This window comes from Cheilinus undulatus, linkage group 15 (genome assembly GCF_018320785.1).
Source record: "Cheilinus undulatus linkage group 15, ASM1832078v1, whole genome shotgun sequence".
NCBI classification, from domain to species: Eukaryota; Metazoa; Chordata; class Actinopteri; order Labriformes; family Labridae; genus Cheilinus; species Cheilinus undulatus.
The window spans coordinates 8,951,873-8,978,705 of NC_054879.1; the positions used below are offsets into that span (position 1 = coordinate 8,951,873).

Consider the following 26,833-nt stretch of genomic DNA (forward strand, 5'->3'; position numbering starts at 1 on the left):
GCCATTAACCAAAGCTACCCCCGAGAGCTGTCCAACATAAGTCCACCACAACCCAGCCTGTTAGTTCAGTCAGAGTCGCTTCTTTCAAAGAGGCTAATGCTAACACTAGCAACAAACGAAGGCAACAATTCAACCAGCTAACAGTAGCTAGCAGACGATTCACAGGAAATTAGCTCACAGCATTTTAAAGAACAGAGGCTACATAAGCTGTCTGAGATTCAGTCACACATGTGAACAGCAATGGTTTGTAACATCTACACGACGTGGGAAACACTGCCCGGGTCCATGTTGTGGGAGTGAATGATAACAAATGGGTTTTTTATATAGTTACCTCACTCGAGTGCCGTGTGCATCTCCTCTTCGCTCGGTACCAAAGTAGAAAAAAAAAAAAAAACTGCCGTCTGGCTTACGTCAACGCACGAGACTAGTCATTCACCAACGGCTCTTGCGATTCTTCTGAAGAATCCTGGCAGAGGCGGAGAGACTGTCTACGCAAACTGCGCAGAGCTTTGAAGACAGCACTGACGTTTCTTTCCGCCAGATTGTGTCTGGGATGTCATATGACTCACTCCCCAGAGAACAAAGCAAATTAATACAGCCTCTAATTTTAAATCTCACGGCCTCTGTGCTGGTTGCTTGTCATTGCAGTACATAAATATGAAGTCATATCCTTTGTCCATGCCTTTTTTGGTCATAGTTTCAGATGGGCAGATACATGACAGACCATTTATTTTCTATTTATATCATTTGTTTAATTTAAGTATTTATATATTTTTTAAATCATGACTTCTTTTGTTTTCAACAAGCATATCACTCAGAAACTTAAATGAGAGCTTGTCAGGGACAATTTAAACTTTTTAAAGGAATATAGGCTTTTGAAACTAGAGAAAAGGAACATGAAATATAAAAAAATGGGAACAAAACGCAGAAAAAAGCACTGCAGTCTAACAGGGAAAATACAGAAAATATTATCTATAGTGGAAAAAGCTTCAGTTCCATATTCTTCAAACAAGCTGATTTAAAGTCAACACATTTATACAATCCAAACAAGCTGTGGCGTAGGGTAAAATGTAAATAAAATAAAAATAAAAATAGAATGCTATAATTTGCAAATTTCAAACCCCATTTTTTAATTCACAAGAGAAAATAAACAACATATCAGATGTTGAAAATGAGTCATTTTACCATAACATGACAAATATTAGCCCATTCTGAATTAGATGGCAATTAAAAAAGTAGGCACTGTCCCTTCCAAACTGAGATTTCTCCAAACTCTCCAAGTGTACTGATGTTATATAGGGCTGTCAAAAAATTACAATTTTTAATTGTGATTAATCTCAGGGTTTCTGATTAATCTTGACAGTCCAACTTAAAATTCAAAAAGTGCTCAATTTTATGTTGAGAAAAAATTTTCTGAAATTGTTTTGCAATTTTGGATGCAGTTTTTTGCAGATTGTTGAACCTCTGCCCATCTTTACTTCTAACAAACTTTCTCTCTAAAATGCTCCTTTTATACATCATGTCACTGACATGTTGCTAGTTAACCTAACAAGATGCAAATCGCTACTCCACTTGTTTCTCATTAGTACCACTTACTTTTCAGAATTGTTTTGCCCTGTCCTTACTTTTTTGAGATGTGTGTGTGTGCTATTAAATTCAAAGTGAGCTATGTTTTTCCTGAAAGTGTCTCAGTTTCAACATCTGACATTGTGTTTGTGTTCTATTATGAATAAAATATGGGTTTATGAGATTTGCAGAATATTGTGTTCTGTTTTTATTTACATTTTACACAGCACCCCAACTTTTTTGTAATTAGAGTTGTATTTTACAGTCAGTAAACAAGGAAAAATGGGGATCAAAACTTATTTAGTCTATTCAAAATCAGCTCACTCTAGTTTCATGTTCTTAAAAATGCCATTAAAAAAAGAAATAGCCATAAAAGGCAAAATTCTGAAAACTCTGGAATAGAACTGAAGATATAATGAGAAAGCACTGTGCTCCATTAGTGGAATCAGGGAGAGGGAGTTAATATGTTTACTGAAAACAGCTGAATCACAGTTTTTCAGTGTGCAGGTTCCTCATTAACTTTGGCCCACTGATGGTTTGAACTAACACACACTGAACAGTTCCCTTTTCAGCTCATGGACCTAAGGCAGCCACACAATTCTTATTGGAAAAATGATATATTTTAAGCAGTGATTGAATAGTTTGAGTTCAGTCATGAATAAGTTTTTAACTACTGTCTTTTTAATGTTCAGAAGTTACCTTTGTGATATTTATCCAGTGTGTTTCTTCGTACCAAGAAATAAAACCCAGCACATGTAGGATTACCATTGTATTGTAAGAAAAAGGCACTTTGCAGGGCCTACAGAAACATCCTTTACAGTTAACAGAAAACCAAATCTGCATCATCTTTGTAGAGATATACGGCCAATCCAGGCTACTCACGAATAGTAGTGAAATTTAAAGCTGATTCCAGTACTTTTGTGTTTCATCATTGACTGTTGTCACTGGGATAACACAACAGTTTGGTTTAGATTTCTTGACCACAACTGCGGTATAGTTAAATATATTTATAAATAACATTTGAGCCATCATGCCTGGGCACAGATTTAACACAGTTTATCAGCTGAATTGAAAACAATGCAGATAAGTACATGACATTTGGTAGTAAGACATAAGCTACTTAAAAGGGTGGGATGCATACTCATGTATTGTTTATTTTAACACTATTGCCATGCTTACAGAGTCTTATGATGAGAAATTAATGAAACATGCAAATGTGGATATTATACATAACATCACCTAAAAAGTAGAACTTTAAATAATTGATTCAACAATGACTTCATCTTTTTTCATTCTCCAATTGAGCTTTTGTTAACTATTCAAATATTCTAGTTTTATTGAGTTTTTATCAGACTGAAATTGATAGCAAGGTGTGTTGACCTTCAAAAGAAAGTTTTCAACACCTGTCACTGCTACCATGGATAAGAACCAGATAAGCCAGCTGAAGGAAGAGACATTTCCCCCCTTTTTTCTACAGCTGAGATTCACAATGAGTCATGCACATGACTGTTTATAGACAGCAGGATAAGAGGTTTTGTCATAAGACCCCACACATGAACAGGACAAGATCAGCAGTTACTGCTTTGTAAACAAAGGATGACTATATCAGTGCAAAAGGAGCTTTAATGGTCAACTAATTAAACATTAGGAGCTTGAATGGCTGCAGTTCTGTCTTTCTAGAGTATTGTTGTAATGGGTTATAGCATTGTTAAGAATGAGTGTGTGACCAGAGAAATACCTTTCATTTAGAAGTGAAAAGTACCATTGCACACGACATTTAGCCCTCAGGGATTGTTTTAATATTAGTCACACTTGAGGTGCTAAGTGCAAAAAATGTGCTTTTCATGGGGTAGCTATAAGAATACTTACTTTAACATTTTATTCTACTTTTGTTGAGCTAATTTTTTTCACCTACAACTGACCTAATTATTATATAATGGAAAACTATTTTCAGAGTAAATTGTTTTGTGTTGAATTATTAAAACCTAGAATATGTCAGTATTTAGCAGCAACATTGATATTTATGCTTTATAATTTTTTGTGCTGTCACATACACAAACTCAGCTGTTAAGTGCAACAAATGCGCTTTTCATACAGTAGCTATAAAAGATAACACATTAGTATTTTATTCTACTTTCATTGAGCTAATTTTTCATCTACAGCTGACCTATTGTTGATATTAAATATTCATTTTTTTCCCAAGATTTTAATACTTTGAATGCCATTCATTTTTGCATGATGTCACCATGTTTTTCAATGAAAAAAAGAAAATTTATTATTTTTCAATGTACTTCATGCAAAGTTAATTTGTTTATGTTGAATCATTACAGCCTGAGATATAACAGTGATTACCAGCAACAACAATTTTTATGCATTATTATTTTTTGCATGATTTGCATTTCTTTGCTATGGCAAATATGGTAGAAAATGATGGCATTCCATGGAGAGTAGTGGAAATGATCAATTCCAAGTCAAAAGCCCAGATTGACACCCAGATAATAAAATGCATGTATTATGCTTTAATGGAAGTGAGATCAAAAATTGCAGTTTGAATGGGTTTTAATGGTGCATTTTTAATTTTTTTTTTCACTCAACAGCTTCAGTGTAACTCTTGCTTATATACAGTCTATTTTAGACTTACTGTAGGAGCTGAGCTGGAAATAACAAGTAAAAACACAATCTTGCCAAAATTCATGCCATAAACATGAACACAGCCAAAGTTATTAAAAAAATTAAGAATTAAAAGTGTGTAAAATGTGCACAACCTCCCCTAAGGGTTAATCTGTTGTCTGTAGCTACTCCAAATGAAAGTACATGTATTTGAACAGCATGTCATTACAGTCTATGTTGTTGTAATGGGCAGGTGGACGAATACTTTTTTCCATATAGAGAATCTTCTCATGGAAAAGGCGATGCAAAGACTCAAGCTACAAAGGTATTCAGTTGATACATACACAACCTGAAAATGATTATCTGAACAAATCCTGCACAAAAAGCAAATGGAGTTGAAATTAGAAGAAGATTCTTGTCATTTCTTGTCATCTGATGGCTCATTTCTTTTACTGAGTGAAGAAAGGGCAATACAGAGACAAATACAAAAGACAAGTAACAATGATGAAGACAAAAAAAGGATTAAACAAAAGAAAGCAAACAGCTGAACAATAAACTAAATAGATGAGATTTTTAAAAGCTTAAATGACTCAGTGATAAACAGTGAAAGTACATAAGCCCCCCCCCCCCAAAAAAGCAGTGTTCGTGAAACAAGGATGAGCAAAGGTATTGTGTTAAATTATTAAAACATCTCTATTTTTGGATAAATTAAACTGGTAAAAGAAATGGAAGAATAGAGGGGGTAAGGGTTGCAACATTGTACAGGGGTATTGTATGTTATCAAAATATGTATTAAAATGTATTTCTTGCATGTATCAATATAAGTCTTTTTTTTCGTTCGGACTTATTGTTTCTATTTCAGAGATCTTTTCCTATTTCAAGCTGATCAAAACTCTCAGGAGGTTGCCATCCAAACTAGGAGTCAAAAGGGCAAAAATGAAAGAAAAATAACATCTAGTGGTCTAAAACTTACTAAATCAATGGTTTAAACATCATATACAAGCCAGAATGTGTATGTCTGCACACGCACGTTAAAGCTCACTTCCAGTGCACCAGGAAGGGCCTATTTCAGTGCATTTCTCCCTCATTATGAGAAATTAATTAATGAAAACGGACTGTTGGTTTTCTGTTCAGTAAATATGCTTTAGGATGAGCACTTTTTGTTGAACAGAGTCCTCAATTCAAAACAAGAAGCAAATAGCCTAGCTTGGTGGAGCTAGGCTGCACAGGTCTGACTTATCATTCTGTTCTATTGTTTTAGTTGAGAGCCCCCTGGTGGTGAAATTTTACATACTGTAAGAAGGAGGATAGAGTTGAGTTCAGATTATATCAAACACTAACTGAATGCTTGCTGTAGCCACTGTAATACCACAGCTTTATCCTGTGTCTTTATTAACACACCGTTACAGCCCAAAATATTTCTATAAGTGCATTCTATCCGCTGAGGATCTGTACTGACCACGGTTAACATAGTCAAGCTGCAGTTATTAAAACAGCAGTTTTAGCTGAAATAAAGTTGTCTACTACGTAGTAATTACTGAGTTCTGTCACTCATCCTTTCTTCAACTTAACTACTGGAACAGCAGAATTGAGCTGCCTGTGGCATCACTTACATTAAATTGACAATCCACCCACCATGTGAGAGTGTGGGTGGAAACACAAACTATTTTAGGGTTCATCACACCAAACCATACTCAATCAGAATGGACCAGGTGATGGAAAAGAGGCTAATGACACGCAACCCACGTAGTTGATGACAAAATCACATCATAGGTTTGTCATGTAAAGTCTGTTTACAGTAATTACCATGTGAAACTAAACTAGCAGAACCAAATATATACTGTGCAACAAAAACACAAACCTTGGTTCGGGTGAAAACATCCTGAGACGGTCAAAGACTACTTTAACCATACTGACTGGCACCTACAACCAAACCTGGGGAGTTTGAAATGGACAGATTTGATTGGTTAAAACTTCACACAGTAGTAGTTTTATGTCTAGAGTTGTATTCAAAGATAATCTTTAAACTGATAAATGGTAAATGAAGAGTAGCCTGTTTGAATATGTTTTTAAAAATGTATGATGTTTACTCAGCTCTGACGTATCCAGAAAAAAATAAAAATAACACAAGAAATTAATTCAAACTATAATAAAATGAAGCATTTTTGCAAAAAAACTAAACTAATCTAACAAACCAGCGGTAAACAACAATTTAAAATAAACTGAAATTGATAATGATGTGTCGGCTTTTTAGTGTGAACAATGGGAGCCGGCACACTGTTGATAGCCATCCACCCCTGCCCCACCCCCCTATCCTGCACAAAAGAGCACAGAATAAAGGGAGGATAAATTCAACAATAAATTAAACAATACATTTCTTATACATAAGCACTGGTACCAGGTTGTGTAACAGCTTTGATACAAAACATTATGTAAAAGTAGTCCTTCTTTGAGTTTTATGGTTTGTTTTTTGTCTCCATGCTGCATTTATAGTTTGATTTATTTGGGAAATATTTTGACAAAGCAGTGTTATTTATTTTATCAGTATTATTACTTATATTTTAATATAAATCATAGAAGGCTACTCAAATTTTGTTTTATGTTTAATGTAAAAACAAAATATACAGCAATCAACATAATAAAAGTTATAAAACTGGTGCTTATTGTCTAAAAAAAACATGTTTTCATATCAAGCATTATGTAAAAATTGTGTTATTCTGAGGATTAAAGGATTTAGCCAAACAATTTTTGAAAAATACATACAGTAATATCAATCATAGGTCAAAAAATGCTTAATTTGTCTGATTTATTGAAAGCCAAAGTGATACAGAATGAAGAGCTGTTTGAGAGCCGAAAGAGCCAGCTCTTCACGCTGAACTGAGCCGTATAATCTCTAAAAAGAGCTGGAATCCCCATCACTAGAAATTGAACACAGAAAGTGAAAATGAAATAAAAATAAAAACTGATGAGAAACCCCAAACTATTTTAACCTTGCTCCACACAGGTGGGACTTCTTTAACTCAGTCAGTAACTTCACTCATGCTGCAGAAGTGTATAATGCCCAGGGTGTTTTGGGAAACTGCAGATCAAGGGATGATTGTCAGACAATTTTGAGTGCAATGACATAAAACACAACTTAAAAAGTGAATGTTCACATAAAAGTCAGAAAACTTGGCTGAAACCGCTATTTTTTTATCTTTAAGGTGACACAACTCAACAACTCAACCTTTCACTGGTTGGTCTTACAGGGTTGGTCAATCAGTTTGTCTTCTCTGCTGTTGTGTTCACTCTCACATCCCCTTTGTCTCTCACCCTTACCACACATACTGCATTTCCTGTCTGTATGATGCTAATTTTGGAGGATGTGCACCAACGCAAGGGGATGCATAGCAGCCATCACGCATTTGTGTAGACAGGGGCGAGGCTTTGTCTGTTCTGATGCTGCCAAAGTTAGATTTGCAAATATTGATTAAAACCATGATAAAGCAATTATTAAGTTGATTATACAAATGTCTTCTAAGATTTTTTATTTTTGGGCATTTATTAGATAGAGGAGGACAGTGGATAGAGTTGGAAACAGGGTCAAGAGTGGGGGAGAGACATGCGTTAGAGGGCCTCAGGCCAGATTCGATTCACCCGCATACATGGGGAGCGCCTTTAACCACTAGGCCACCTGCTCCCTGATACAAATGTCTTTTGATAAGAGAAGCATGCATATGCTCTTTTCAGGCTTTTATCAGTGAAAAAAATAAAACCTATGTTGATTTTTGATGGGATGTGCCACTTTTTTTTTCATTTGGTTCCCTGTGGTGCTCTGCTTTTCTTAGGTACATGTAAGGGGGCAGCCAAGGAGAAGTGGTTGGGAAACTGTTCTATGTAGCTGTTTGTTGTGCTACATTAATTTTTCAGGGTGCTGTATGATGCAAATGTGCATCATCAAAGGGCAGAGGGTAAATGCAGTTCACTATATGTTGGGTTAAAGTGCATGAGGTAACAGCGTGGGTAAGTGAAAACATGCTTGGATGCAGCACAGTTATTAACATAACTGCACAAGAAATCACTTTATACTAGTGCAGAAACATAAACAGTAAGTGCCTGAAGGGTTTATCATCACTGCACAGATTTCACCTTTGATCTCTGCTTGCCCTCATATTTATTTACTTTGGACTTAATACAGAATTTTTAAGTAATTCATGATTTTATATGCAGTGCTCCTAGCAACTCCTCATGACATGTTTTCCAATTATGTTGCCATAAGATGTGGTAGGTTAGAGAAACTGCTATCGACCACTGACCTTGGCTGTCTGTGTAGGCTGCTGTGTGTGCAGGTGAGTGTGAGGCTTTGTCGGTGGACACAGCTAATTTCTGTCGGCCTTGCACCAGCTGGGCCCACATCCCTGCTCCTCCCCGCCACAGGCTTCCCCTCTCGTGTCTCATGTCAGCTGTCTCTCCTGATCACAGAGAGATAAATATCAAGTTATTGGCAGCCATGTCCTCACTAAGCACTCAGGCCATGGCGCCCAAGGGTCTCCGCCCGTCGTAAAGCAATGGTGCAAGTGCCATTGTGGCTTTCACTGTCATTTAGCCAGAACCCAACCCCGGCAGACGGAGGATGAGAAGTGCCAAACGGCTGCATTGAGTTATGAGCTCTTCTCAGCCTTGGTCATATATACAACCCAGCACGGGGAGCCGTTTCCTGCTGAAATGCCTCTTGCTGCACATCACTGAAGTAATATTTCCTGCACTGCAACTAGAGCTGTTATGGTCTGCAGGCAATCTCACCTGACGCAGCTTTTGCCTACGGATGACTTGCATGAAAGACGAGGCATCGGCTTGTGCTGAAATCACCCTTTTTATCACACAGTGGTTAAAAAGGTGAGGTGATTTTTAATGAGGACAACAAGTATAACTTTTCACAGCAGCCTGAAGAGCCATCATGTGCATAATTACCCTCACAAGTAGAATAGTTCATTTGAGTCTTATAACCTCTTATAAACTTATACTACCACACTTAAATTAAGGTCGTCCATCTTGAATGCGTCCTTCCACTCGATGGAAATAGGCACTGGGGATATGTGGTCAGGATTCCTTGTGTGCATGTGTGAGTTTGTGTGTGTTCCTGGCTGACATTTTGCTGATACAGAGCAATATTGGCACCCCAGCAGACTCACTGGAGCTTTGTCCTGGAGGGCAGCCAAAGACCGAAAGAGAGAGAGAGAGAGAGAGCGAGAGAGAGAGAGATGGTAAGTGACAAGTTTTAAATATCAGCTCATTAGCCACCTGTAAACCCATCTAATGAGTGCTCATGGATTTTTCATTCCCTTTAATTGGTTGGAGGTATAGGAGAAAGGAGAGTGCTCTTGCTTGTTTCCCCTCAGGTTTGTTGTACTTGCCAAAGCTATAATGCACACACATGCTACTCTGATAGCCAACCAACAGCCTCCATCTCACAGGTCCGGATCGATTCAAGCAAAAGAAAGGCAACCAACATGCTCCATTTGGCCTGCAATGGGTAATTGGACTTGTTACCAACTTATCCAGTCATGGACAGCAAATATTTACCATGTCCAGCAAGATAACAATATTGTAATTCAAGGGGTATGGAGGCATACCCATTCAAACATTTTTAAAACCTTATAGTATTTTTGTCAAATCATAATGCTATCTGAGATCTATTATTTGTTTCTCAGTTTCAACATCTGGTATGCTGTTTATGTTCAGTTATGATTAAAATATGGATTTATGTAATTTGCAATTCATTGCACTGTTTTTATTTACATTATACACAGTGCCCCAGCTTTTTTGGAATCCGAGTTGTATAATTTCCATTTCATGAAAAATAACAGTGCTTTTTGAATTTAAATGCAGCAACACATCACAAAAAAGAAGGGACAGGGCAACAAAAGGCTGGAAAAGTAAGTGGTACTATAAAAACAGCTGAAGGAGCATTTTGCAACTAATTAGGTTAATTGGCAACAGGTCAGCAACATTACTGGGTATAAAAGGAGCATTTCAGAGTTTATCAGAAGTAAAGATGGGCAGAGGTTCACCACTGTGAAAAAATGCATGCAAAAATTGAACAATTCAGAAAAATGTTCAATGTAAAACTGTGAAGACTCTGAATATCCCACCATCTACAGTAAATAATATCATCAAAAGAGTCAGAGAATGTGTAGAAATCTCTGTGTGCAACAGAAAAGGTTGAAGGTCAAAACCAGATGCTCATGACGTTGGGAACCTGCATTTAAAACAGGCGTGACTCTGTGCTAGAAATCCCTGCGTGAGCTGAGAAAGATTTCTGGAAATAATCATCTGTCAGCCCAGTTAAACATGCCGTCCACAAATACAAGTTAAAGATGTATCATGCAAAGAAGAAGACATATGTGAACACAGATCAAAAACCCCACCGTCGTCTGTGGGCCAAAGCCTATCTAAAATGGGCTGAGGCTAACTGGAAAACTGTCCTGTGGTCAACAAATCAAACATTGAAATTCTTTCTGGAAACCACAAACACCATGTCCTACAGACTAAGAAGATGGTTCAACCAACTTGTTATCAGTGCACAATTCAAAAGCCTGCATCTCTGATCAAATGGTGTTGCATTCATACCTATGGTGTGGACATCTGGAAATGGACTATCAATGCTGAAAAGTATATTGAGGTTTTAGAGCAACATGTGTTAAGACAATGTCCTTTTCAGGCAAGGCCTTGCATATTTCAGCAAAACAATACTAAACCACATGCCACATCCATCACGACAGCATGGCTTCACAGTAGAAGAGTGTACATGCAGTCCAGACCTTTGGTGCATCACAAAATGACCAATATGCCTTTGTAGACCCAAGACCGTTGGAATGCTAGAATCCTACGTCAGACAAGAACGGGACAGCATTCCTCTCCCAAAACTCAGCAACTTGTCTCCTCACTTTTAAGACATTTACAGACTGTTGTTAGAAGAAGAGAAGATGCTACACAATGATTATTATTGACCTGTCCCAACTTTTTTGAGATGTATTGCTGCCATTAAATTCAAAATGAGCAAATGTTTTCCTGAAATGGTAAAATGTCTCAGTTTCAGCATCTGATATGTTGTTCAGTAATGAAGACATATCAGATCATTGCATTCTGATTGTTTTTATACTTTACACAGCGCCCCAACGTTTTTGGAACTAGTGTTTTATTAATGACAAATCATATTATAACCTGCTTGTATTCTCCCTCTAATATCATATATTCAGTCCTGTCCCTTTTCAATGTAGTTGTTTTTTTCCCAAAAGTTGCTGCACAAGATTTATGCAGCTGTTAAAGACATTTACTATCTCTTATTCGGCTGTGGTTAGCTCCCTGCCTCGTTTAGCTTAAATTGGTCATAAGTGCTTAAAACATCATCCTGTTCATTATTGATAAAGCGAGCTCAGAGCTGAGTGAATCCCAAGAGCAGCTAGAGTAAGAGCAGGTAAATTTTATCAGCACTAAATCAAAGGAAAAAGGTAGCTATGAGATAGTTTCAGGTCAGGATCAGTGAAATATCTGCCTCTGAAAAAATGTCAAAATGCACCATTTGTAAAGGTTGAAAAACACAGGAGGAAGGTTATTTTCAGAGAGATGAATAAATACACCAGGCTATATTACTTAACAGATATGTTATTTAAAGGGTGGGGAGAAGACCCAGATAATCCTCCTAAAGTTAAATCCCTGAATTTAAAACTTATTGATGAATAATTCCATGGTATCACCAAAATCATAGCTCAGCAGAGGTAAACATTTCTCATTATGCAGTACGTCTTATTCATTATTATATTTTGTATTATTTAAGTAAATCTGAAAAGTCAGTGCCTCTAAGCTGGTACTGCAACAAGTCTGATTTAAAGCTTTGTTCCTTTTGTTACTCAGGCCAGTCAGAGGTGGATTTTTAACATTCCAATAATATGTATATGTATATACATATACATATACATATACATATACATATATGTATAACAGAGCAATGAAAGGTGGTTTCACCTTGCATTTTTGCATTTTTATTTTAACCTAACATAAAATGCATTATCCTCTTTTCCTTTGATTCTGCTTATTTTTTAGAATACCAGCTAATCTACAGGCAATAGTAACCTTTTTATAGATAAGTTTCAATATTAACATGGTTGGTATTAAAGATAGAGTAAGAAAAACAAAATTCTGATATGAGGTACTTCAGATGAGTGAAAACCTAAAAAAAAAAAAAAAAAAAAAGGAAAATATTTTTTTCTAAGTACCATTACTGGCTACCAGTAATAGACAAATGAAAAATTGACATTTATCTTGATTTAATAAAACAAAATTATTATTTTATTATTATTTTTATTGTATTTTTTATTACAGGGTCAGGGTAAGGGTAATGGTTTTAAGTTAAAGTAAAAAACCACCTCGTTTCCTGAGAATTGACACAATTTTAAGAGGAACTACTTCAATACTTAAAACATTATCATTTGGTAAACTTTTTTGTAAAGGTGAAGCATGTGTGGAGTTCTCAGCTACTTTAACAGTTATGAGAAATGTCAACTTTTGGGAAATTGCAGAGCACAATCAATCAATCAATCAATCAATCAAACAACCAACCAACCAACCAACCAACCAACCAACCAACCCATCCATCCACCCATCCATCCATCAACCAATCAATCAATCAATCAATCAATCAATCAATCAATCAATTAGTACCCAGCTATTCCAACTCTTATCCTGTTTTGAATAAGAGCTGCTTCTGACACAGATGTAACACAACTGAAACAGTTCTACCTCGTATAACAAATATCACGTAACTTTTATCATTTTGAAAATAAATTGGAGTTTCATGAACACATTTTCTAAATAATTGTGTCCCTACTTTTCTGACTGAGTTGAAACCAATAACTTAGAGTGGTAACTTGAAAGCCCAGCCTTCATTTGAATGGACATGAAATGAGATTGGAGTAATGTTTGGAAGGATGCGTCGGATGCATTCTTTGTGGCTCAGGTAAAATAGGCCACTTTTGTTGGCCACATTGGAGCAGCTGTCTGATTGTTCTTCAAATGCATCTCTTCAAAGGATGAAGTAAATTGAGACACTCTTGTCCATGTTATTGCTAAAGTAAGCCTGTGTAGAGGAGTGAGAACGACCCTGTAACATCAGAGATAGTGCTTGGTTAAATACAAGAAAAGCAGCCATGTTTTCTGTTGTACATTGATCTCTGCTGGTGTTCTTTTGCTCATGTTTCTGGTTCAAAATCCCTCAGAAATCTAGGGATTAAAGCTGTTGATGTGATGATGTACTGTATGCCACACATCTGGAAGTTTTTTGATGGGATTATAACTCTCGAACCATCCATTAATACCAGTACAAAGGAGCCCAGTCACAAAATTAGAATGATAATTTAGGTTATGTAAGTAGGGGTGGCTAAATGGTATCCCCTACAACATTTGAAAAGTTAAAGTCCCTGTAAAGTGATAAAAGATCTTTATTTCAGATTTATTGTATGGCAGGCCACTGTGTTATGAATCACCACGCTAAATTTCAGTCATGAAAAAATCTCTAAGTTTGTGAAATTAAGCTTCAAAATCATGAAAAATGAGGCATTATTATCTGCTGTAGGATAGTGTGGGCGTGTCAGTTGACTGAGCTGAAGCCACACCCACTCAAGATAAATAAAATCTGCCTGGCAACTGCCTGAAGAGACAAGTTTGGAATTAAATTTACTGTTTCCTTGCACAAATCTCTCTGTTATGATGCTTTATTGACTATCATGGCTTATGTTTAGATTAGGAAAATTTTCCTTTACAATGAACACAAACATTGCATGTAGCTGGCTGTTTCAGTTAACAACAGACTGTACTGAGATGAACTGCACGGTGATTTTATATCACTGTAGCATTGGGGGGGCGGGGCAATTCTCCATCAAGACTGGTGATGTCACGGACTACTATATTTGCCCTGCCAAGATTAAACCAAATCAGGAACGAGGTGAACGACTTTCTAGTATAAAATTCAGTCTTATGTAGATCTCTGTGTTTTCACATGTTTACAACAACTTTATTCCAACATATCTAGAGTGTTAACACACACAGTTTGGATTTCACTTTACACTTTACCCATGGTTGATTGTGAGGTTATCTAGCATGAGGGCTGAAGATAAGAAGACCGAATTAGTGATGGGTTGTTCATGAACGAACTGATTGAAAGAACTGGCTCTTTTACACTAACAGTAAGAGCCAGATCCCATTTGAGATCCGTTTTATATCATTATAACTATTACTATGATTGTTTTATATGTTACAGCTAAGCCAGTGAGCAGAATTCATCTGACCTGCAGTATTTTAAAGAGACAGTCTATAAAAATAATTACATGATATTTGATCAACTTCAAAGATTAACCAAAGTTGGAGTAAAACACCAGCACAAGCATCAATCCTATGTAATGGCATTGCTAAATGTGGCAGCTCAAATGAAGCCAAACTGCTATCCAAAAGAAGAGCCCTTTGAGAGCCAAAAGAGCCGGCTCTTCATGCTGGGCCAAGCGGAATAATCCGGATCACTGAAATAAGCTGTAATTCCCAGCACTAGACCAAATGTGGATCACATTTTATGAAGAGCGGCACTTCTTAACTTTGAGAGAACTATATTTAAATATGTGCAACAGCAGAAACCATCAGTGCTGTTATGTGTAGTGTATAAACTGGTATTCTATTAACTTCAATAAATACAGAATTATTGAATTCCACACAACAAATTTTCTTCAATTCTTGTTATTCACTGCATGATAATGAGGAAAACAAATCAACTGTTGCACTAATTATCTGTTAGCTCTTATATCAGCTTTCATAAAATCTGTTCCTATCATCCTAATGTGGTTTCATAAACTACATTTTTATGATGTTCAGGTGTCTGTGTAGGTGCTTGTTCATTTTCATAAATTGATTAATCACTCCAATTCAGTATCTACAAATTAGATTTCACTTCAGAGGCTTTTCCACAATGAAATCTATCAGATGGATTCTTTGAGGATAAAGTTTCATTTTGGTTTATATTCCCTATCAGACTCAAGATGCTTTTTGAACAGAAGAACCAGGGTCTAGATTTAGGGTCAATCCCATTTCTCCCTCTTAATGCTTATTGTAGCCCTTCCCCTTGGTTTGATGTGCTTATGTCTGGTAAAGGGGTGTTCCAATTCTCTTGTGAATTGAGGGCTAGGGCTTAGGGCTGCCTTTAGCCTTTGAAATGAAGATTTTTAAGGACCATGCTTGAAACCAAGGGGAATGATGAATTTCCCACTATGCACTGCATTCACTTGCAAAACAACCCAACATGCTATGAAAGAGACATATAAATCAAAATATTTTTGGCATTTAGAACTGATTATATTGTATATATTCAATATATTCAATCTTTAGCTACTAGGGATGGGAGATTATTGTATTTTCAGTATGTACACATGTAAACTGAGACTATCGGAGACTCTTCTGGCAAGAATAAAGCAGAAAGTCAACCTCATAGCAAGGAAATGCATGATGATGAGGAATAGTTATAATGCATCCCTTAGGGACAGAGTTGCCAGGTCCATGGTTTTCCTGCAGAATTGGACTACTTTTTACATACTTCCGCGAGTAGATTTTGTTGTCTGTGGGTTGAGCGGACCAAGGTTGTTCTTGTTAACTAAAACTAAATACAAAACTAAAACTAAAAATCAAAAATCATTTTTAAAACTAAATAAAAACTAAGCTTTACCAAAACTGACTAAAACTGAATGGTGCGTTTACAAAACTAGCTAAAATAAAATAAATAGAAACAAAATATCCAGATACAACATACTGACTGACACCTACACAGAAGTCTGGGGAGTTTAAAATTGATTGGTTAAGACTTCACACAGTGGTAGTTTTATGTCTGGAGTTGTATTCAAACATCAACTTTAAATAAATAAAATGATAAGCAAAGAGTAACCTGTTTAAATATGTTTTTTAAAATGTATGATGTTCACTGAGCCCTGACATCTATCCAAAAAAACTCTAAAACTAACACTAAAACTAATAAAAACTAAACTAAGACGAAGCATTTTGGCAAAATAAAAGCTAAACTAACAAACCCAGCAATAAAAAAATAATTAAAACTAAACTGAAATTGAACACAGAAAGTGAGAACGAAATAAAAATAAAAACTAATGAAAAACCCCAAACTATTATAACCTTGGAGCAGACCCATCTTTGATGTCTTGTGTGTGTATTTAATATCCAAAGCAGAATAAGCTACTTTATTTACCCTTAAAGAAGCAGGAAAACATAGAACATTGCAAACAACCAAAGATCTACTGTTTCACACTGGCATATAGACATACAGGCCACACAGAAGCAGCACACCTGCACAACACTGTACTCAAGTACAATTTAACATTGTGGTGTGGCAGGGGTTTTACTGGCTAATGTTAAATTTCAGCGTTGGGCTTGGTTTTGGGCTAGTTTTTGTTTATCACCCACTGGGCTAGATTTGTCACCCAGACCTGGCAACCCTGCTTAGGGAGACCCATAGTCACAGACAGGAAACCTTAACAGGAAACAAATCCATCTGACGAGTCAGGTTAGTAGAATGGGATTGGCCTTCAACATCCTTTATCAGGTCTAGTTGGCCCATTTGGATCAAATGCTGTATACCCTGGATGACTGTGCTTCTACACAAACACTGATGTTTGAAATGCGATACAGTTTCGACATACTGTCATCCCCATATCAAACCCTTGCAGGGTAATGTCAGCACACTGTTTTAATCTTGTCCACTTAACTTTTTCCCTTTATGTATTTCACTAAAAGGCCAACGTGTGTCCAAATAAAAGATCTCGATGATGAAAGGGAATCTTCAGACCTTGCCTCTTGTTTTTTCTGGTTGCCATAACAGAGGTTCATACCTGCATTGCACAGAAAAGCTTGCACTCAAACATTTCAAGTTGATTGCATGTACCTTTACAAACTTAATGTATGGAGCAGAAAGCTATAATGTTAGATGTTTAATCAGATTTAGACCCCTTTTAGTGAAACTCAATGAAAAAAAAAAGAAAAATTATTATCACCCCATCTATTGTGATTTTCATAACCTATACATGGACAGGTACTGAAGGTATAACATCTGAGCAGTCACTCACTGCTCCTTCACATGAAGCAGATTCTGATTCCTGCAAGATCCATTGTTCACTAAAAGAGAACTTTGTTCTCTCCGGCTTTCAAGTCCCATCCTTTTCCATGCACAGAGGAGTGCCTTTGATTCCTGACAGCCCTGACATTTTCTTAAATTTTGCCACAGCTTCTCCTGTCAATAGCAGCTGTGTGACTATTCCTCTCTCTTTGAGATCTCGCAGGATAGGAATCAGGCACGTTCAAAGGCTCCCTGCAGAGACACAGGATTTCAAAGGTGCTTAAAGTCTCCCGTCTATATACCCGGGCCAATCACACTAAAGTATATTTCATTTTCTTTTAGTTTTAGGAACCAGATGAACGAAACAACGCTTATCATGTTCTGTAAAAGAGAATGGGCTCTGTTCATGTCATATTTTCTTATTCTATTGCTTTTTTTTTCATTGTTAGACTAAAACCTTGAGTGAAAGGAACATTTATTCTCATGCAGCAAACTCCTCAGTCTCTAGTGTTTTCTTTAGTCAAACCCAGGATGAGCTGTTGCAATGAGCAACCTGGTACCATGCTGTTTGAATTTAAGTAGCAACCTCAGGTTTTGTCAAATGAAGCCAATAAAATTTAGAAAAAACTGCAGCTATAGCATTGTGGGTAGGATGGACAGTGGAAAGCACAGGAAATGATGGAAGGACGACATGAGTCTGGCAGATCACAGCCTCCTTAAATGGGACTCAGCTAGGCCACTGATGTCCTGTAAATGTCCATTTTTAAAGTACAAATAAACAGTTATGTCCAGTGCAAAGAAAGATTTTGTATCAATAGCTACTTTCATTATTGGTACACTAGTTAATCAGCTCACTGCATCAAAAATGTTCTTTCACTTATGATGACAAAGCTCGTCTGTTGCTTAGGCTTAAGTAAAGGTATGTAAACCTGTACATTACATGGTCACAGCATCAGTGAATACCCACTGGGAAGCAGGAAAAGAAATAAAGTCAGTATTTTGAATGAGCATGGCACGAGAGCAAGCAATCAGTGATGGAAGTATTAAGGAAAAAAAAACAAACTTAGAAAAGAGACTTTTACATCAAAAGTGATTCCTAAAAGGCAGTGCATTCAGGAAACAATAAACATGAGTTTCCTGCTAAGGTCCTTCCTTTAAAGAGCATCTTGATGGTGCCAGAAGAGCTTTAATCTTTTTGGACTGTTTTCAAATTCAGCTGAGAAAAATGTTTGAGAGTCTTCTGTAAAAGCCGATGAGACCTTTTATGAAGAAGGTGAAGATGTTCCGTTTCCTGGTGAGGCAGCCAAATGATTACTTAAGTTGCTGGCACTGTGCTGGCCGAACACGGCAAAACACCCAAAGGCAAAGCTTTTGATTTACCAGTCAAGCCACGTTCCAAGCCTCATCTATGGCTCTAGCCATGGGCTGGTGGCAGGGTGGAAAATTAGCACCAGCCACCAGCCAAATGCTGGTATTTTTGAGCAGTGTCTGGTGAATTTGCACAACCTACCAGCCCCCAGGGCAGGTAAATAACAGTAACACAACAGACGGTATTTGTAACATTAAACGGCATAAATTCCTGGTTTTCTGGTTGTTTTTGATCAACTTTATAATCAGAACCAAGCGGATCTAATCACTGATTGACAAAAAAAAAAATGCTTCCTCGTCCCTGTGCAAGGCCTGCTGTCAGATGTTTACTGTCAGCTGTGTGCTGGGATGATCTGACTCAGTATCATATAAATAGTGCTGCAGCTGGTCTACCTGCAAAAGGTCCCAAAACCAATGTCTCACTCATCTTAAGTTCAAGATAGTTAAACAAAGCCTGAATTTCTAGAATTGTGCACAACATATTTAATAACCACAAGTCTGCTACTCACAATGCAGGAGAACACTGCATGGGTTTCCAGTGTCCCCATATGCCACAAACGGATTATCTTACTCTCATCTAAAGCTTTATCGTGGTTAAATCGGAGTATTTACAACCCTGCTGCAATGGAGACTCACACCAGCCTCAAAATAATATGAAGTAGATGCCTCTGCAGGCTTCAAGAAGGCTCCAGCGGCTAATATCTAGTGCCTGGACCAGCAGTGGCAGGTGGGGAGTTTGACCAGTGTAGCACTGCTACCAGTGTGTGTTAGGGGGTGCACTTGAGGGAGGGTGTGTAGCTCAGACATTTAGGGTTAGCTCGGGTCTCTTTCACATTGAAAGGAGCCAGATGAGGAAGATCAGGAATTTGATTAGGACGACTCCTTGTCGCCTCCTTTTTTGAGGACTTTAAGCACCTCCAGCTAGAAGGAGACCCTGGGGTTGACCCAGAACTCACTGGAGGGATTATATATCCTACGGTGGCCCTGAAGGCCAATAGGAAAAAATATTTCAAAAGTGCAAATTATATTTCACAAAACACAAAAACATTTCACCGATCGCAAAATACATTTCAAGAAACCGGAAAAGGGTAGGACCATGGTACTTGTTTGTGATTGGCTAAACCCAAGTCTGTCCGGCATCAGTCATTTATCATTTCCTGTTTACACTTCTTGCCGCAACAGCCGAGCGAGCAAGAAATTTCAAGTGTTTACCAGGATGGAAGAGGAACTTGAGTTGATAGCGGAATACTTCAACAAGGGAAATACATATAGTGCGACTCTTCATATGCTCTCCTCTTATCATGACATACACATTTCAATTGGAACCCTAAAATCGCGCTGAAAATGTCGTGCCAAAAGAATTACCCCCGGTAGGATTTGTATCCCCCTGCTGCCTTTGCAGAAGGAGCTGACTATCGACTATCAGGCGTAGATTTTGCCTCAGTGAATGAAAATGACAATAAAAGAATGTATAAAGCAGAAGATGAGTTTTGATCATCTATTTTATTCATCATTATCATGTTTTTGTGGGTAATATCTTCTAAAATAAGATCTTTTAAGTAAACGTTTTAACAATGCAGCTTGATGCGCACTCATTACGCTGAGCTGAGAACGCATCTTTTTTCCTCCTGCATGCTCTCATTGTATTTTGGCGGTGTGCTGGTCATCAAATCTGGGTCCATGCTGCTGTACATGAGTAACAGACACATTTTCTTCATAATGTTTATCGTCTTCTCTTAGTGCTGTTTAGAGTCAAGCCGCTGACATGCACTCACCACTGCCCGCTTCTGCCTCGAGGTATTTCAAAATAAAGGTCCTGCATAGCCATATCACTGAATGTTAACTTGTCTATTGACCAGTCTGAACAAGATTTATGTACAGAGAGATCAATTTCAGACCATTTATTTTAACACATCGACCACTTCAACTACATCCCACTCTTAACAAGTATTTCACAGCGTAAAGAAATGTAAAAAACAAAGGAACATTTAATTGCAATCAAATATGTCCTCTCTTCGGGGTGCATAAATGGTGTACTACTGTCTTGTCTTTGCTTTAATGCAAATTACAAATGATTTTAGGTCTCATTTTAGCCTTGCCAGGATTTGTACCCCCCATCCACAGGCAAGAGGTGGGCCCCCCTCCCTCAATAGACTTTTCTTGGCCAGCTCTCATCACAACTGATAACGTTTGTGAAATTGGAACAGTTTTGAGCTTTCCTCTTGAAGTTAGAGGGGATATAACAAATAAATCAGGCCTCGATTCAGCCCTGAAATAATTTGTACCCCCCACCCACAAGCCAGGGTTTAGGGCCCCTGCCTCAACTGTCTTTTCTTGGCCAGCTCTCATCACACCATATTTTGAGCCTGCAACAAAGTGTATCCCTTTCCAGAATGCTCAATCATGAACTACCATCATAACATTCATTTTGTGTTCATTTATGATCAAGGCTGATAATACTAGAGAGTTTGAACAGGTTAACTCACTTCTATTTCAAGTTGCAGGGGGATACAAATTATTTCAGGGCCGAATCAAGGCCTGATGTATTTGTTATCCCCCCCCCCCAACTTCAAGAGTGATGCTTCAAACTTCTCCAAAGTCCCAAATGTTATCAGTTGTGATGAGAGCTGGCCAAGAAAAGTCTATTGAGGCAGGGGAGCCCACCTCTTGCTTGTGGATAGGGGGTACAAATCCTGGCAAGGTTAAAATGAGACCTAAAATCATTTGTAATTTGCATTAAAGCAAAGACAAGACAGTAGTACACCATTTATGCACCCTGAAGAGATGAAATATTTGATTGCAATTAAATGTTCCTATGTTTTTTACAGTTCTTTACATTGTGAAACACTTGTTCCAATTGAAATGTGTTTGTCACTATAACAGACGAGGAGAGCATATCAACAATCACACTATATGTATTTCCCTTGTTGAAGTTTTCCGCTATCAACTCAAGTTCCTCTTCCATCCTGGTTAACACTTGAAATTTCGTGCTCGCTCGGCTGTTGCGGCAAGAAGTGTAAAAAGGAAATGATAAATGACTGATGCCGGACAGACTTGGGTTTAGCCAATCACAAACAAGTACCATGGTCCTACCCTTTCAGGTTTCGTGAAATGTATTTATGTTTTGTCAAATGTTTTTGTGTTTTGTGAAATTTATTTTTGTTCTGTGAAATTTATTTTTGTTTTGTGAAATGTTTTTATGTTTTGTGAAATTTATTTTTGTTTTGTGAAATTTATTTTTGTTTTGTGAAATTTATTTTTGTTCTGTGAAATTTATTTTTGTTTTGTGAAATGTTTTTATGTTTTGTGAAATTTATTTTTGTTTTGTGAAATGTTTTTATGTTTTGTGAAATTTATTTTTGTTCTGTGAAATTTATTTTTGTTTTGTGAAATTTATTTTTGTTCTGTGAAATTTATTTTTGTTTTGTGAAATGTTTTTATGTTTTGTGAAATTTATTTTTGTTTTGTGAAATGTTTTTGTGTTTTGTGAAATTTATTTGTGTTTTGTGAAATATATTTTGCACTTTTGAAATATTTTTTCCTATTGGCCATCGGGGCCACCGTAATATCCTCTCTGACCTTGGTATGTCTCAGGATCTTCTAGAAGAAGTTAAATGTCTCTGGGGAAAGAGATGTCTGCCAGGAGTGGACTGTGATTCATCCCTGGACAAGTGGAAGGGAATGGAGGTAGATCATTTTTGCTGGTTGTGTAATCACCTGTTTTAATTTGATAGAAAAGGCTCTAAGTCAATACACAGAAATGTCTTCAAAAGGAAACAAAATAAACTAGATAAGCACTTGGAGAGCGCAGACCTCTGCCATTAGCCCTATCTCCTAATAGTACAGAATCCTTTAAAAAATTCCTGGATCCAGACGGTGATCCGGATCACTCCCAAAATCTAATCAGTTCTTCCTTATGCCATTTGTGACTTTTCCTGAAAATGTCATCAAAATCTGTCCTTAACTTCTTGAGTTATGTTGCTAACAAACAAACAAACTAACAAACCCTGCTGATCACATAACCTGCTTGGCGAGGGTAATAAACTGTCTTTCTTTTGATTGCATAAAGTGCTCTTTATTGTAACCATATGATGATGTTGCCATCCTGCTAATAAAGGCATCACATCAGAAACTGTTGGTATATGTGTTTTATTTTGAAAGGCATCGGCCTATGTGTTGTATGCCACCCAACTTTGAGGACGAATTCAGAAACCATGACAAACTTTAACTTTACCAAGTGACATAAGCGAACCACTGGCCAATTTCTTCTTGAGGTCCAGTGCAGTTAGCCTGCAGAGAGTTTCTACACTCCCGCTCATCCCCTCCCTCTCACTCTCTCCATCTTTTTCACTTATTTTTTTGACACCTTCCTCGAGCGAGTTTCTTGGGAGATCACATAGAAAAATTTATGAGAGCTGTCACTCAGATGAAGCATTCGTTCTGGGTGTCATTCTTTATCCCCAAGAAATTTGCCGTCTTTCATTCAGTCTTTTTTTTTTTTTTTTTGTTTCGCTCAGTTTCGCTCTCCTTCCTTTCATGTCCTTCCTCTTCATCTGCAGCATGCCCACGGACAGAAGATACACAAGCACAAACAATCATGGCACTCCATGGGCCCCCTGTTTCTGACACAAAAATTACCTTTCTGTATTGTAGATAATTCTCTTAAACCCTGAAAGCAGAAGAACAAATTGTAGCTAAAACGCCCTGACATTTTTAATTTCATCATTCCTTTCCTTTAGATAAAAAAACTACACGTAGAGCTACTTGTACAACATCCCTCCCTTACCACACTTACCAATAGCCTGCAGATAAGCACAGAATTACAAAAGGTGATTTGATACATACAGATTTTATTACCCTCCCCATCATTTTTATAATTTTACGAGTGTCACGTCACATTTGTTATGGTAAATGTGCATCTGATGGCTGTGGCGTGACTCAAGCCTGACATCCCAAATCTGTTTTTCCACATCCTGTCATGATCCATCAGTTTAATTTGAAAGATCACAATCGTACTTAGCCACAAGCATCGATGCTGTTATTCGATAAGGAGGCCATGTTTCATTCCTCATCTGTCATGGAAGCATGGAAACGCAAGGGGAATGCATCTCCACTCTCCCTGAGCAAAAACGGCTAACTCATGAGAGCTGCCACTCACAGGCCTGTGGATTTGAGGTCACAGGAATACAAATGACTTCAGAGAGGTTGAAGGTCAACTTTTGGAGCCTGTAATTCCTCCTATACATAAGAGGATAAAACAAAGATTGACATGCAGTACAGGAAGAATTCTGCTGAAGTGGGTGAAAAAGTATTGGCTCCCTGTGATATGCATTTACAAAACACAAGTGAACACAAAACATGGCCATATGATAGAAGTATTTCCACCACAGGTGGACACAAAATAACATATTCAGATTGTCTGAATAATATCCTTAAGCATCAGCATTTTTTCATTAAATCAGGCCCAGTATTGCCAACTTTAACGTCGGTCAGTTGACTAACAAGCTCAAACAAGCAGAAGAAGACAGCTGCGAGTCTGGAGCAGAAGTTATGATACATTTTGTTAAACAAAAAAATGAAGATTAAACTACAGAAGTGGATTAGGGCCATTTTTGATGGATGAAATAATTTTGGTCAAGTCAAGATTAAAGTCGAAATGATGAGAATAAAGTCGAAATTTTGAGAATAAAGTTGAAACACAATTTCGAGATTAAAGTCGAAATGATGAGAAAAAACTGGAAACTTATTATTAACAGTGGATCATAGACGCTGTGTGTTTATGTGGCAAAGAATGAATGTCTTTGTTGGTAAATCCAATAATGAGGTATAATTTCACATGTTCACTGATATGAGGCATAAGGCTGTAGAGACAGGCACGCTTCTCTGTTATTGTCTTAAATACTCATACATTAACAGAAGCACAGCAGCGCTGGTGTCTCTTTTCCTCTTCCTCTTCTGTCTGATCACCTGTAGGTACATTAGATGTAGTTATTGAATACAAATCAAGAGTATGATTACCAATTCAGTGTTAAAATTTGAATGGGCCCCGGGCCCCTCTTTACTGGAAAGGTTGGGCCCCAAGGTCAAAAAGGTTAAGAACTCTTGCTTTAGACAATGTGGGCAAGTGGAAAATGAAATCAACATCTCCATAAAGTTGTAGAGCAGAAGGAAGCATGAAGTGCTCTAAAACTTCCTGGTAGATGGCTACGCTGACCTTTGACCTGATAAAACACAGTGGACCAACACCAGCAGATGACATGACTCCCCAAACCAACGCTGACTGTGGGAACTTTATACTGGACCTCAAGCAACTTGGATTCTGTGCATGTCCTCTCTCCCTCCAAAATCTGGGACCTTGGTTTCCAAATGAAATGAAAAATGTACTTTTATCCGAAAAAAGGACTTTGGACCACTGAGCCACAGTCCAGTCCTGTATGTCCTTTGTCCAGGTGATGCCTCTGCATTGTCTCTGGTTAAAGAGTGGTTTGACACAAGGAATGTGACATTTGTAGTCTATGTCCTGGATCCATCTGTGCAGGTGGCTCTTGAAGCACTGACTCCAGCTGCAGTCCAGTCTTTGTGAATCTCCTCAAAATTCTTTAATAGGCTTCATTTCCTCTCAAGGCTGCGGTTATCCCTGTAGCTTGTGCACCTTTTTTCACTGCAGTTTTTCCTTCCCTTCAACTTTCTATGAATATGTTTGGATACAGCACTCTGTGAACAGCCAGCTTCTTTAGCAATGACCTTTTGTGTCTTACCCTCCTTGTGCAGGGTGTCAGTGATCGTCTTCTGGACATCTATCAGGCCAGCAATCTTCCCCATGATTGTGTTGCCTACTGATCCAGACTGAGAGACCATTTAAAAGCTCAGGAAACCTTTGTAGGTGTTTTGAGTTAATTAGCTGATTAGGGTGTGACACCATGAGTCTCCAATATTGAACTTTAAGATTCAGAATTCTGGGTTTTTATTAGCTGTAAGCCATAATCATCAAAATTTAAGAACTGTAAAGTAAAAATAAATCTGTGTTTAGGTTTGCTGTGTGACAGGTCACTGTGTTATGAACCCCTAGGTCAAATTTCAGTCAAATAAAACATCTCCAAGTTTACTTAATTAAGCTTCAAAATAATGAAAAATGAGGCTCCAGGATGGTGTGGGTGTGTCTGTTGAATGAGCTGAAGCCACGTCCACTCAGGAGAAATAAAATCCTCTCAGATTTTAAAAATGCTACAATCTGAATTGTGGAAAGCACTCAGGCCATTAGCCTGCCTCTTGACCTTTTGTTGACCTCAGAAGAAGAGACAAAGTCCATTTTCTGGCTCTGTTATGATGCTTTAAATGATGCATAGACCACCGTGGCATCAGCTAACAACAGACTGCACTGAGTTGAACTGCTCTGTAGTTTTAGATTGCAGTGTTAGAGGGGCGGGGTCATTCCTCACTGTGGGCTCGTGACATCATGAGACCACATATTGGCCCCGCCCACATGAAACTAAGCTAGGAAAAAGGTGAACAACTTTGTAACGGTCTAAATCCAGAATTCAGTCACATGTAGATTGCAGTGTTTTTACAGCAACCATATTCCAACACATCTAGTGTGTTAAAACAAAAACTTTGGATTTCACTTTACAGGGTCATAAAATGACATAAACACTTGAATATATGAGTGTGTGTCATGAATCTGTGTGATATATAAGTTATAATTTTTGAACTGGATTACTGGAATAAATAAACTTTTTGATGATAGTCTAATTTACTGAGGTGCACCTGTACATGCGAGAAAAGGCCTTGGCTTAATGTTGATGAGGAAATCATCCTAACTCAGTCAGCTGTGTGGCTGATTGGCTCTGATTGAGACCAGCTGTGCAGAGTTTATGAATCCTCCTTGGCTCCAGCGGTCGGTGCTGACTCAGTGTCTCACCATCACAGACACTGAAGGCTTCTTTCACCAGCTTTTGTTGTTGTGTAGGAGTTTGTGTAGCATTTGATCACCTCTGTGGGTCTTACCAACCTTGTAAATGTCTGCTAGAGAGTTTGAAAAGTGAGGGGATTTTCTGCCCCACTCTTTTAAGTTTCAGGTCTATGGGAATACCTATATGGCGATCACAGTCATGAGAAGTGACAGCATAGCTGTGCCAAACCCGTCCGAAGCAATGC

At 37.7% G+C, this 26,833-nt stretch overlaps 1 protein-coding gene across 1 annotated transcript in view; it reads right to left on the reverse strand.

Moving 5' to 3' along the window:
• Window positions 1-382, reverse strand: part of slc39a10 (solute carrier family 39 member 10) — a 52,347-nt gene extending 51,965 nt beyond the window's left edge. Inside the window, exon 1 of the mRNA XM_041807464.1 lies at window positions 332-382. The gene's annotated coding sequence lies outside the window, so the exon portion shown is untranslated. The remainder of the gene's footprint in view (window positions 1-331) is intronic.
• Window positions 383-26,833: the final 26,451 nt, after the last annotated feature.